At 36.5% G+C, this 12,336-nt stretch overlaps 1 long non-coding RNA gene across 2 annotated transcripts in view; it reads left to right on the forward strand.

The window, feature by feature from the left end:
• Positions 1–12,336, forward strand: part of LOC133246582 (uncharacterized) — a 185,192-nt gene that overhangs the window by 1,120 nt on the left and 171,736 nt on the right. The window lies entirely within an intron of this gene.

Raw genomic sequence — 12,336 nt, forward strand, 5'->3', positions numbered from 1 at the left:
TAGCACTTAAAAGTGTTGAACATTGAAGATATGCCACACATCTGTGACTTTTGAAAAAACTTTCTTTATCAGTTTTAGAGTTTCAGTAAATGGAAATGTCTCTGGTCTTTCAACCTCTGAGGGTAGTGGAATATTTGTTTTGTGTCCCTTTGGCATAGTCATACTAGTACTACGCTCCCAAGATAAAGTAATTTGCGTTTTAGTTCAAATAGTATCACCATCTACTGGACTTCAAGAATGACAATAAACTGAGGATATTCTCCACACATATACCTTATTCAGTAATGTAACTACCAGTACGCAGTTGGATTTGATAGGCTTGTAACTGAACTGAAATGGTGGAGTGCGGCTCCATAACACCCTTGAAGACCCAGTGCAAAAGTTTTATGTACATAAATGTTTAAAAAGGTACCTCAGAATGTGGTGATTATTCCTTGCTTCTCTATTTCAGAGGCCCAAGGATGGGCAGTTGGTATGGGTAGATTACTGATACATTCTTCTTTATATATATATATATATATTTTTTTTAATGGGTTCATTTACAGTGGTGTGTTTCTGATATACAGTAAATTAATTCCATTATATATATTAATAAACTTTTTCATATTCCTTTTCATTATAGTTAATTGAATATAGTTCTGTGTGCTCTACAGTAGGTCCTTGTTTATTTTATATATAGTAGTGCATATCTGCTAAACCCAAACTCCTAATTTAAACCCCCTTCCCTTTCCCTTTGGTAACCGTAAGTTTGTTTTCTGTCTGTGAGTCTATTTCTGTTTTGTAAATAAGTTCATTTGCTGACACATTCTTAGAGTAAAAATTGTGAATTTGGGGAGAAAAGGACCATCCCATTTGAAGTTTTGCCTGTGGAAAGTAGTTAATGATCCAAGGAAACTGATTCTAGGGAGAATTCCTACTTATATCTTCCCTTCCAATCCATTTTTCCAACATTCTTTCTTCACTGTTGAAAAAAGAGCAATATTCTATTTGTTTGAAGGTAATAAGAGGAAAGGTCCTAACCTTTAATGGACATCTATTATGTACCAGAAACTTTCTCATATTTAATTTTCATAATCTTATAAAATGGAATTATTATCCTCTTTAAAAAAGTAAGGGAAAGATCCAGCTGGTTTAAATATCTGTGCTCACACAGGTGGCAATAGTTAATCTAGGTTTGAAATCTAGCTCTATAATTCTAAAATCCAGCTCAGTGTTTAGAATCTGGTTAACTGAGTCTAAATAGACTCAAGCAAGCACCATTGGTTACTAATTATTGCAGGTTCAGGTGGAAACTGTGAACAGTGTGTCATTTTATCTTTTTTTTTGTTTTTCTCTCCTTTTTCTAGAAGGCGAGGTCTTAATTCTGGCTCTCCTTAGGATCTTTTGGCTATGAAGAGACAGATTTGAAGCAGGGATATAAAATTCTGTGTCTTTTTCCTGTGCCATACCAAAATTGAACCTACAGTTTAAACGCAGGTTTTCTGCATTTAGGTCTCAATTGGCATCAGATGTAAGGCTACCCATAGGCTGGCTTGGTCAAGGTATGATTTCGTGAGGATAGACTCAGGTCAAACTAAGTATCACTCTTAAAACTCCAGCCTCAGAAATGAAAAGGGTGGGAGGGAAATATAGTAATAACAGAACACATGATTGCTAATTAACCTTATTAACAACTGCAAGCCAGTGAACATTTATATTTTTATTTTCTCAAAGGCAATTAATTTTTTTTGCCTTCTATTAACTACCTTTCCCCCCCGATAATCACCTATATCAAAACCACCCTTTAAAAGGTCAGTAGAAATTATTTTAAGACATTCAAATATAAAAAAGTATTGTTATTTTAATAGGCACTGTGGATAGTTTAATTTGTATCTTGTATTAAATTAAACATATGGTGAACAGGGTATAATAGATTTTCTATAATTTAGCTGCCAATGTGGCAACAGCAGCCAGTTACTCTCACCAGCAGACTTGTCAGTGGTTTGTTTACTAGCTTATTTGAATTAAAATAAAGCTTCGCTTCTGCTGACTGCACATCATTATCTATGAGACCATAATCCTGCTAGCAAATCCTATATCTTCCAGAACTGGCTCTTTTGTTTGGGATTACTGAGAGCTTAGCCTATAACAAAGAGGAATAAGGCATCCCTCTCATCCTCATAATTAAGTGTGGGGACTAATTTAGAAACAAACCCAGAAAGATGTACTATTTGGAGTTATATTTCGATACAGAATGGGAGAGAAACAGGATAGGCCAAACACCTGATTGTTAACAGAATGTTTAAACTATTAAGCAAGTGTACTACAGGAATCCAGCTTGTTAAAATTAAGAGCAACAGCAAATAAGGCATTGATGGCCTTTGCACGGGGCAGTAATTCTATATGAAGGATCTAAAGGTATGTTTGGGAAGAGGAAGTATTAGGTTGTCAGGCAGCGGAAGATGTGCTATTTGCTTTGTGAATGCCATTTATTTTATTCTTTCATTATCCTAACAGCCTGTGCAATTAATAGTTATTGTTATGAGCAGAGTTATTAAAATACTGAAATAAAAAATAAAACACTTTTATTCACTAGAAAAAATAAAACTGTCTTTGGAAATAGTTAACATTTTACTTTCATGGTGCATGAAATTTAGCAAAAAGAAAAGAATAGGTGATTTCCTGGCTCTTTCCATCCACTCAGCTCTAAACAGAGCTTCATGAATTCTGGTAGCCCAATAAAATCTATGTTAAGGAAAGAACTTAACAACTAGGATGTATATAAAAACAGCTTTTACAATCCACAGTCCATATATAAACGGATGCCTGTTTATTAAAAAAGAGGGAAGACACACGGGTTGATTTGTCAATGTCTTTAAAACTAATTGTCACAGATGGGAATTCTGAGGACCTGTGTGAAACCAAACCAGACCCTGGTGAATTATAAAGCAGGTCTTTAGACTTTAAAAACATTTAGGCAAAGTGACAGTTCAGAACATCTGTTAGCCTTCTGTCTGAGTATAAACTAGATGTCATGGAGTGCACAGCTGTAGGCATTTTAGGCTTTTTTGCCAACATCTGTCACAGCAGTACAATAATATAGGTAATTATCAACACCTTATACAAACTGTTTGCCATTTTAATTTTTAGAAAGAGTAAAATTAGTGTTACAGTCCTTGGCAAAAATAATTGAGATGAATATAGTCATTTTTATCAGATGAATAAGTGATCTGATCATTCTTCGAAAAACACACATTTAAAATATTTTCTGCAGCCAATATTGGTATTATGCCATTTTGAAAAGAAAAATTCTAAGTGCTTTTTTATAAAAAGATTAAGTTAGAAAAAGAAAAGTACAAGTTAAATAAGAGGGAGGGCAGAAAGAGGCCAGTAATTTGCTATTCAGAGCAACCAAAGGTGTTATATGTCTTATGATAAAAAGATAGGTTTTAATACCACATAATTGTGATATTGATTCCATAGTCATAAAGATTAATAATTTGTTTTATAATGTCAGTATAGCGAAATCTGTATTGATGAATTATAAAAATTGCCTTCCTCCACTCTCCTTGCCATAGAACTTCTCTGTCCTAGAATTTTGCAGAGAAATGGCATATAAAACTAAAATTCACATCTTGCCATCTTGGTAACTAAAGTTAATTTGAAAGGGTTGGCACATCATATAAATTCAAGGACTATTCATTCTTTTAAAGCCACCTGGGTATGGATCATCTACAGTGTTCATCCTAAGATACTGGGAATTATTGTCTCATATCTGATTCCCTTGACCTGTGCAGTTGTTGTGTTTCAGTCTAAAGAACTCGAAGCAGCAAGACTGTATTCCGAATCACCTGTTCTGGGGAAGATGCCAGTCAATAATGTCTTATTGAAAGACCAGGCCCAGCTAGAGAAAATGAAGGAATTGAGCTGCAGTTGGATTTCATCATCTAAACATGCAATGTAATCTTAACCAATTCATTACACACTCCTTTTGTTTCCACTACAAAAGGGATGTTGCCTCTGTCAGAGGTTGTAATTCCAGTATGTTCAAGCAAAGACAAGGGAGAAATTGAAAAAGTGCTATCAATTCTACCCACAGCCAGGAAGAACTGTAGGGTCAGAAGGTCATTATCACTGTCCTATGTACAGTTCACACTAGACCATGGATAGCTAAAGTTTCCACATGGCAATAGAAAGGTATAATAAAGGAGACACAGAGAAAATATTGAAAAGGAACAGGAGTAGGAAATCATATTCTTAAATACGTTTGATTTAGCACATGAAGAATCAAATGAAGGGAATCTCTATTTGGACAGTAGTTGTGGATGCTTAAAATTATGCTTGCTTAGAACAGTCTTGTGGAGGAGGGAAATTTTATTCATGAAAGGCCGCCTTGGCAAAAAATGAGTCACAAATGTCAGCGTTTATAATCTAAAGGTCTGAAAAGGGTCAAATGAGAAAAGAAGGGAAAATAAATATAGATATAAAAGGCAGACAACTTGGCCCAAAAGGAAGGATTAAAAATAAAAGACCATGAAAAGAAAAATGTGATACTGATGAAGAATAAGGCTTATGGGGTTTCTGGGAAGAGTAAAAGAGGATATTGATTACCAAATAGAGTATTAGGGACCAAATGAAAATTTAGGGCCTTGTGAGTGTCAGCACTTCCTAAAGAGAGTTATCAGCTGTAAGAACTTAGTCTTGGAGAGAGCAACATTTAGAAACAATTGCTTAGTAGTATTGTTTTGAGGTCTCTTAAGGTGAATTTACTTGACACTTCTTGATGCCATATTTCTTTATCATTGAGTAAAAGTCAATATAGTTGATGCCTGGAATGAGAGAGGGAGAGAAAGTAACCCATTTCCCAAAAAAAAAAAAAACTTGGAAAATACTTTATTTTTAATGATGAATTCCACTCCTTAAGGATATTACTTTTTTTCCCGTCCTGTTTTGAACATTTGGGACAGAATAGTAGAACAAGAATATCTGTAACATCAGATATCAGAATGAGCTTCAAAATGGTTGGATTAAAAGAGTCTTCACTACAGTGGTGGTTTAAATGAAATACACATGATTTCAGAGTTTATATTGTGAATATAAACGTACATTTGTGTTTAAATATCCCTCCTTAATTACTTGGTGCTCCTTAAATGATAGGAATAATACATTTTCAGGGTCCATTTTATATGTTGAAAATTATTTGCTCAAAGTCACAGCTAACTCTGATCAATCCTCTGAAATAGAGAGTACACTGTCAGCATGCTCTCATCTTCCCTCTTTTGTTGCTATCACTTCCTCTGTTTGTACCCACTGCCCTCATCTTCCTTCATTAAGTATCTTAATCCTGGCTGATCTTTCCTAGGTAATGTCCCAGCTTTACCCTACCATTCCGCTTTTCAAAATCTGAAACAAATGGCCGATAGATTCAACCTAATATACTAATGACTGGTAATAACATTGTGTTCTTTCTTCAAAGTTGCTGTTACTGAAGGAGAAGGTGGGCAGAGATCATAGAGTCGTTTTTGTATCTTTGTATCACTCATTAACGTCTTCCCCATAATAAATATACTATACATTAAATCCTAAAGGAGTATTTGTTGCTTTATGTTTTTGTCCGCACATCTAGTTGTATATAATTGAGACTAATCTTATGTTTTTTATTTTTAAATTTTATGTATTTATTTTTTAGGCTCCAACGGTTAGGTATAGCAATCAAGCAGAACTGGTCTTTAAAAGTGATGTTAAATTTTCCTTACTGATATTTATTAAAAACACATTAAAGGGAAAGTTTAAAAGGAAACTGTCCTCTATAATACAACCAACCTAACAATGTAAATAACTTAAATTTTCTGTATTCCTTTCTGATCTTTGGCCCATAGATAATTAAAAATTATATTTGTAGTACACATAGTTTTTTATTTTTATGTTTGCTTAATTTTTTGTTTTTGAAATTGAATCTGTCATTTAGGGAAGGGACAATGACTTCCCTAAATATTAAAATCTCTAATGATAAAATTTTATACCTTCACAAAAAAGGAATATTTTTGAATTGGGGAGACTTTCAGATCTCAGTAAGGGCAGTGTATCTGAAAGCAGCTAATCTTTTATGGTATAAATCATAGGATCTTCTGTTTTAGAAGAAGAAATTAGAAACATATGATTTTAGGGACATAAAGTAGGTTTTGGGGAAAGAGAAGATCCAAAATGAGATTTAAGAGTAGGTATCAACTTCTGAATGTTGATAACTGAAGGTATTTACCTGTCCTTCCCAGAGTCTATCTAGAAAAAAGCCTGAGCTTGCTGAGTTTTTCTATCATTGTTTGGTCAAACGGATTTGGATTGGTAGGCCATATTCACCAATGTAAAGAGTAATTAATTCTTTAATTATCAATCTGATCAGTCACAATCACTTTTGTAGATACCCCAGAAGGAAACAGTGGAATGTTTTGTTAAGCAAGGCATCAGATTGAACACTTTAATGTGTTATGTAATTAGTGTGTGTATATATATATATGTGTGTGTGTGTGTGTGTATTTTACCACTATTAGTCAAAAAGATTTAGAAGAACTGCTGCAGTGTGGAGGTTAGCCTTGAATGTCCATTACCAGCAAATGAATGATTAGAAGAATATTAGAAAGTAGTACATTAGAAAGATACACTTTAATGCAGTCCATTTCATTCCTTTTTACCTACATTGTTATGACCTTATTATTTGTTGTGATATTTACATATTCATTGCAAGTAGTGATCCCCTTTCTTACACGTGTTGTGTGTGTGTGTGTGGGCTGCCCCTTGACTCCCAATTGCAGGGAATGATTCACTGTGCTATGCAGTTTAATCCACCATTTCTTATTTAAGTAGGATGGCAGCTAGAGTATTTTCCTTCCTAATATAAAACTAAAATCTTACAACGTGTAATATTATCAGTCTAAACATAGGAGATTGCTTCCTTTCTAAAGTAAGTTAGAGTTCATAAGATCATAGAACAAAGCCCTCTGGAATTCTCCCCTTTATAACTCAGCTTGTCCTGAAGGGGCCAGAAAATCAGGCCACAGCCCAGACAGAGAAAATTGTGCTACATGGAAAATGCAGAGCTGAGTCTCATCTCACACCTGCAGAATCTGCTGTCAGCTGTTCAATTCTAAGTTCTGTGGCTTTTCTCCATTCCTGCCTGTTTGGCTGGCTAATTTGTTAACTCCTTGTTATCTGCTGCAAAAACTGCATAGGGAAATATTTACGGATCAAGAAAACCACAAGAATGAAAGGGTGATTGAACCGGCTGACTGAATTTTGTGTTTACTTCACTAAGCCATTGCTGACAGTGGTCTTGACAGCTGCACACAGTCCATAGTGGCATCTCAAAATTAGGCCTTGACTCCCTAGCCTAGCTTCCATTCATTCCACCTTCAGCAGCCATCTAGCTATTCTGTACACCATCCTCATTTTATGTTGCAGGCAAAAAGCCAACAAAAATATAGTCACATTTAAAAGCCTTTTAAGCAGTGAGCACCTCCCTCCTTTCCCAATTGTTCCCTGCATTTTCACATTCCTAGTTAATAGGTTTTTAAAGCAGTTTCCCCAACTCTTTTCCTGCCACATACTGTCTTGCCTGGCATCTATGCAGCAAAAGGCTGTTCTTCAAGAGGCTTTTAAATCCATTCTACCTCTTTGTGCCTTTCAACTGCTAACTCTTCAGGTATGGGCTGTGTTTCTTGCTTAGTATATTTTGCATTTTCCAAGCCATTCATGGCAGCTACAGCAAAAGTGAGGATAAAAATATAAATAATAAATACAATCATTTTAAGTGAAGTTTAGGGCCATGTATACCATTTTCTATTTGCTCAAGGTGTCTCAGTTACCTAGCAAGAGGAACATCTTCAGGAAGCGTACAGTTTTGAGTTGAAATATAAATAGATTTCTTTTCTCCCTCCCTCCAATCCTTACTTTCTCCTTTTTAAATTTTTTTTTTTTTTTTTTTTTTTGAGAATTAAAGTCCCTGGGTCAGGATAGTCCCCTGGAGGAGGAAATGGCAACCTACTCCAATATTCTTGCTTGGAAAATCCCATGGATAGGGGAGCCTGGAGGGCTGTAGTCCATGGGGTTGCAAAGAGTTGGACACAGCTTAGATAATGAACGCACACACAGTAATTCTTGGGGCTTTAGTTTGTTGGATCACCAGTAAACCACAAATTAGACTGTTTAGAAATATCCCCCTTGTTTTTATCAGTAGAAGAATAACAAAAGTATGCAAACGATGAGCATTAAAAACTTGAATATTGCGAGCTGGAAAGGATATAAAGGTCTGTATTTACATTTTTCATTTAATAAGTATTTATTGCCTGTTAAGTGCCAGAAATTGTGCTTGGGCCCTAGATATAAAGATGAATAGGAAATAGTCTTTGTCCTAGAAGAAGCTCACGGTTTAGAGAGGAAAAAGCCCAGTAAATAAGCAGTTAATTAAATACATATTTTGAGAAATAACGCTTTGTGACTTTGCTTGAAATTAAAATGATTTACTTAGCTCAGAGATAAGAAATCTCAGGCAGGTAAGCATTCTGTTAAAATATGAAGTAAACAGGCCTTTTTCCTCTTGACTACAGAAAATAATTATGACTAGCCCCCTCCCCCCCCTTTTTTAATGGTAAAAGTACAATTATTAAACAAATTTTTCTTGGCATCTAGTTGATTTACAGGGATTCCCAGATGGCTCAGTGATAAAGAATCCGCCTGCTAGTGCAGGAGACATGGGAGAGACGGGTTTGATTCCTGGGTTTGGAAGATTCCCTGGAGGAGGATTGTTTGTATTCTTGCTGGGGAAAATCCCATAAACAGAGAAGCCTGGCGGGCTACTTGTCCATGGGGTCGCAAAAGAGTTGGACATGACTGAGCATGTGTGCAAGATTGATTTTTTTTTTTTTTAGCGTTTTGTTAGTTTTAGGTGTACAATAAAGTGAATCAGTTATACATATATCCCCTCTTTTTAAGGTTCTTTTCTCATATAGACCATTACAGAGTAGAATTACCTGTGCTGTAAGAAGGTTCTTATTAGTTTAGCCATCACTTTTAAATACTTGCAATTGTATGTTGTTTTTAGGCCCTACAATGCTATATGCTGCTGCTGCTAAGTCGCTTCAGTCATGTCCGACTCTGTGCAGCCCCATAGACGGCAGCCCACCAGCTCCCCTGTCCCTGGGATTCTCCAGGCAAGAACACTAGAGTGGGTTGCCATTTCTTTCTCCAATGCGTGAAAGTGAAGTTGCTCAGTCCTGTCCGACTCTTAGCGACCTCATGGACTGCAGCCCACCAGGCTCCTCTGTCCATGGGATTTTCCAGGCAAGAGTGTTGGAATTGGTTGCCATTGCCTTCTCCTACAATGCTGTATGCTTTTCTTCGATTTTAAGATCAGTGATCTCATCATTTGCCTAAATGAACTGAAGTTTTCTGAGTAATATAGCCATTATTCAAATACTTAAGTCTTGTAAAATATTCTTTTTTCTTGGTTTTGTCTGGTGAATGATCTTGTATAGTAATTTATAGAAAAACTAGCAAAGGCTCTAAAGGATAAAACTGTTAACAGTTTTTTTTTCTTTTTCTGTGTTGCTGCTATACCTGGCACAAACTTTACATTTAGATTATTTTCTCATCATTTGTTTCTAATTGTGTCTCTCTTTTAAAGAAGGGCTCATGTCTTTATCCTACTGGATACCCTTAGTGCCTACCATAATGATCAGCATGTAGGATGAATTTAGGAAGGAAGGAATGAAGGCAGGAAAATGTTCAATCTTTTCTTCACCCGGAAGTAATAAACAGATTTTTCAGCCACCTGTGCCACTCCATCTTTGAAGCTACAAGTTATTCTTTTATGTATATACTATATAACACTTCATAATGTAGCTTTTAAGATGAGCGGGTCACTCAACACATTCAATTTCTGACAGCCACAAGTACCATATTTATTTTTTGTTTGCACTGGTTATCTACAAAAATACAATTAGAATAATTCCATTCAAGTAGGTTTGGATGGTAGTGTCACTAAAGAGGAAGTAACCACATAGTCTTTCAGTTAAAGGCCCAGAGTTCTTATTCTACTCTTTCTTTAAAGGAAGATTGACTTGTGCCAAAGTCACACTTATTTTTGGTTAGAGACCATGCAACAGTTTCGGGCTTCCCTGGTGGCTCAGATGGTAAAGAATCCACCTGCAATGCAGGAGACCTGGGTTCAGTTTCTGGGTTGGGAAGATCCCCTGGAGGAGGGCCTGGCAAACCACTCCAGTATTCTAGCCTGGAGAATCCCCATGGACAGAGGAGCCTCGAGGGCTACAGTCCATGGGGTCGCAAAGACTGAGTGACTAAGCACACAAACATATGGATCATGTTGTGATCAGTCATACCTTAAGTTGGATTTCATCTCTTGTATGTAGTTTATAGAAAATACAATCTTTTAAGAATTCAGAATAGACAACTTACGGAGTATAGGTATGTATGCATTTGAAGAGAAAAACTATTGGACTTCCCTGGTGGCTCAGTGGTAAAGAAACTGTCTGCCAATGCGAGAGACATGGGTTCAATTCCTGATCTGAGATGATCTCACATGCTGTGGAGCAACTAAGCTGGTGCTGCACAACTGTTGAACCTGTGCTCCAGAGCCCGGGAAACTCAGTTACTGAGCTCTTGCATTCTAGAGCCCATGCTCCACAATAAGAGAAGCGACTGCAGTGAGCAGCCAGAGTACCACAATTAGAGAGTAGCCTCTGTGCACCGTGATGAGATAAAAGCCCATGCAGCAATGAAGACACAGCCAAAATAAATAAAATTTAAAAAGAAAAACGATTAAAAACAGCAACCAAAAAACCAAAAAGCAGGTGGTTTCTAAATCTTTATTAAAGGAAAGAAAACTTTGTTTCTGATGATTTGGTCTCATTGATTTAACATAAGAATTGCTATTTATTGACTGCCAATACTGTAAAGGGGTTATACAGGTGCTATGAGGGAAACAAAAATGATTAAGAAATAGCCCCTGTTCTCAGGGAACTTTTAATCTGGTAAAGAAGAAGACAGTACACATGCAGTGTAAAGCAAAATATGATTAATATGATTGATGTTCTAAGGGAGGCACATTAGGGAAGTAATGTTTGAGCTGAACTTTGAAGGATTTAAAACAGCAGAGGATGTGACGAAGAGAAAAGAGCATATTAAAGCTCCATGATAGGAGTATAGGGAAAGTGTTGAAATGAAGGCTTGTATCAGTTTAAGGTCATATAATAGAGACACTTGAATATAAACTATGAAATACAAACTTAAATTTGGGGAATACTGGGCAGTTATTTTTTAATTTAGAAAATAGAAATAGTTCTGTTTTTTTAAGGAGGATTAGGTTGTCAGTCTTTTGGAAGGCTAGGTATGAGGGAAGGAAAAACTATCACTGGGTAGCTAAGTTGGAAGTCTGTGATAAGATTCCAGGATAAGAGGCTCATACTGGAATTTGGCTGTCGTGACTGTAAACAAGGAGATTAATATTGGATGAATAGTGTGGCTGTAGGAGCTGCTAAAATTTGTCAAAGTAGAAGTGATGGAAAGCAATAAAAAAGAACCAAGTATGTCACCAAATTTTGGGCTGGGATGACAAGGAGAATGATGGTATTAGGAGTAGAAAGAGGAAAATCAGGTGGAGAAACTGAATTAGTGGAAAAGATGTGATTTTAGTTTTGATCCTGTTGTATCAGCATTGTTAGTTTCCTCAGGTTGAATGAAGATAGCTATCAGAGAGTGATGAAAATGGAGGGACTTGGGAGGGAAATCAGGACTAGAGACAGAGATCTAGGAATCATTTGCCTTGTAATTATAGTTGAAGCTTTATGGGGAATACAGTCTCAGAGAGATAAGATGGTGAGAGAAGAGTTGTTCAGTCACTCAGTTGTGTTCGATTCTGCGATCCAATGGCCTGCAGCATACTAGGCTTCCCTGACCTTCGCCATCTCCCAGAGCTTGCACAAACTCATGTCCATTGAGCCAGTGATGCTGTTCAACCATCTCATCCTCTGTCACCCCCTTCTCCTCCCATCTTCAATCTTTCCCACCATCAGGGTCTTTTCTAATGAGTCAGCTCTTCACATCAGGTGGCCCAAGTATTGCAGCTTCAGCATCAGTCCTTCCAATTAATATTTAAGGTTGATTTCCTTTAGGATTAACTGGTTTTATCTCCTTGCAGTCCAAGGGACTCTCAAGAGTCTTCTTCAGCACCACAATTCAAAAGCATCAGTTCTTTTGTGCTCAGCCTTCTTTATGGTCCTACACTCACATCCATACATGACTACCAGAAAAACCATAGCTTTGACTACATGGACCTTTGTTGGCAAA

Source organism: Bos javanicus, chromosome 1 (genome assembly GCF_032452875.1).
Source record: "Bos javanicus breed banteng chromosome 1, ARS-OSU_banteng_1.0, whole genome shotgun sequence".
Classification (NCBI taxonomy): Eukaryota; Metazoa; Chordata; class Mammalia; order Artiodactyla; family Bovidae; genus Bos; species Bos javanicus.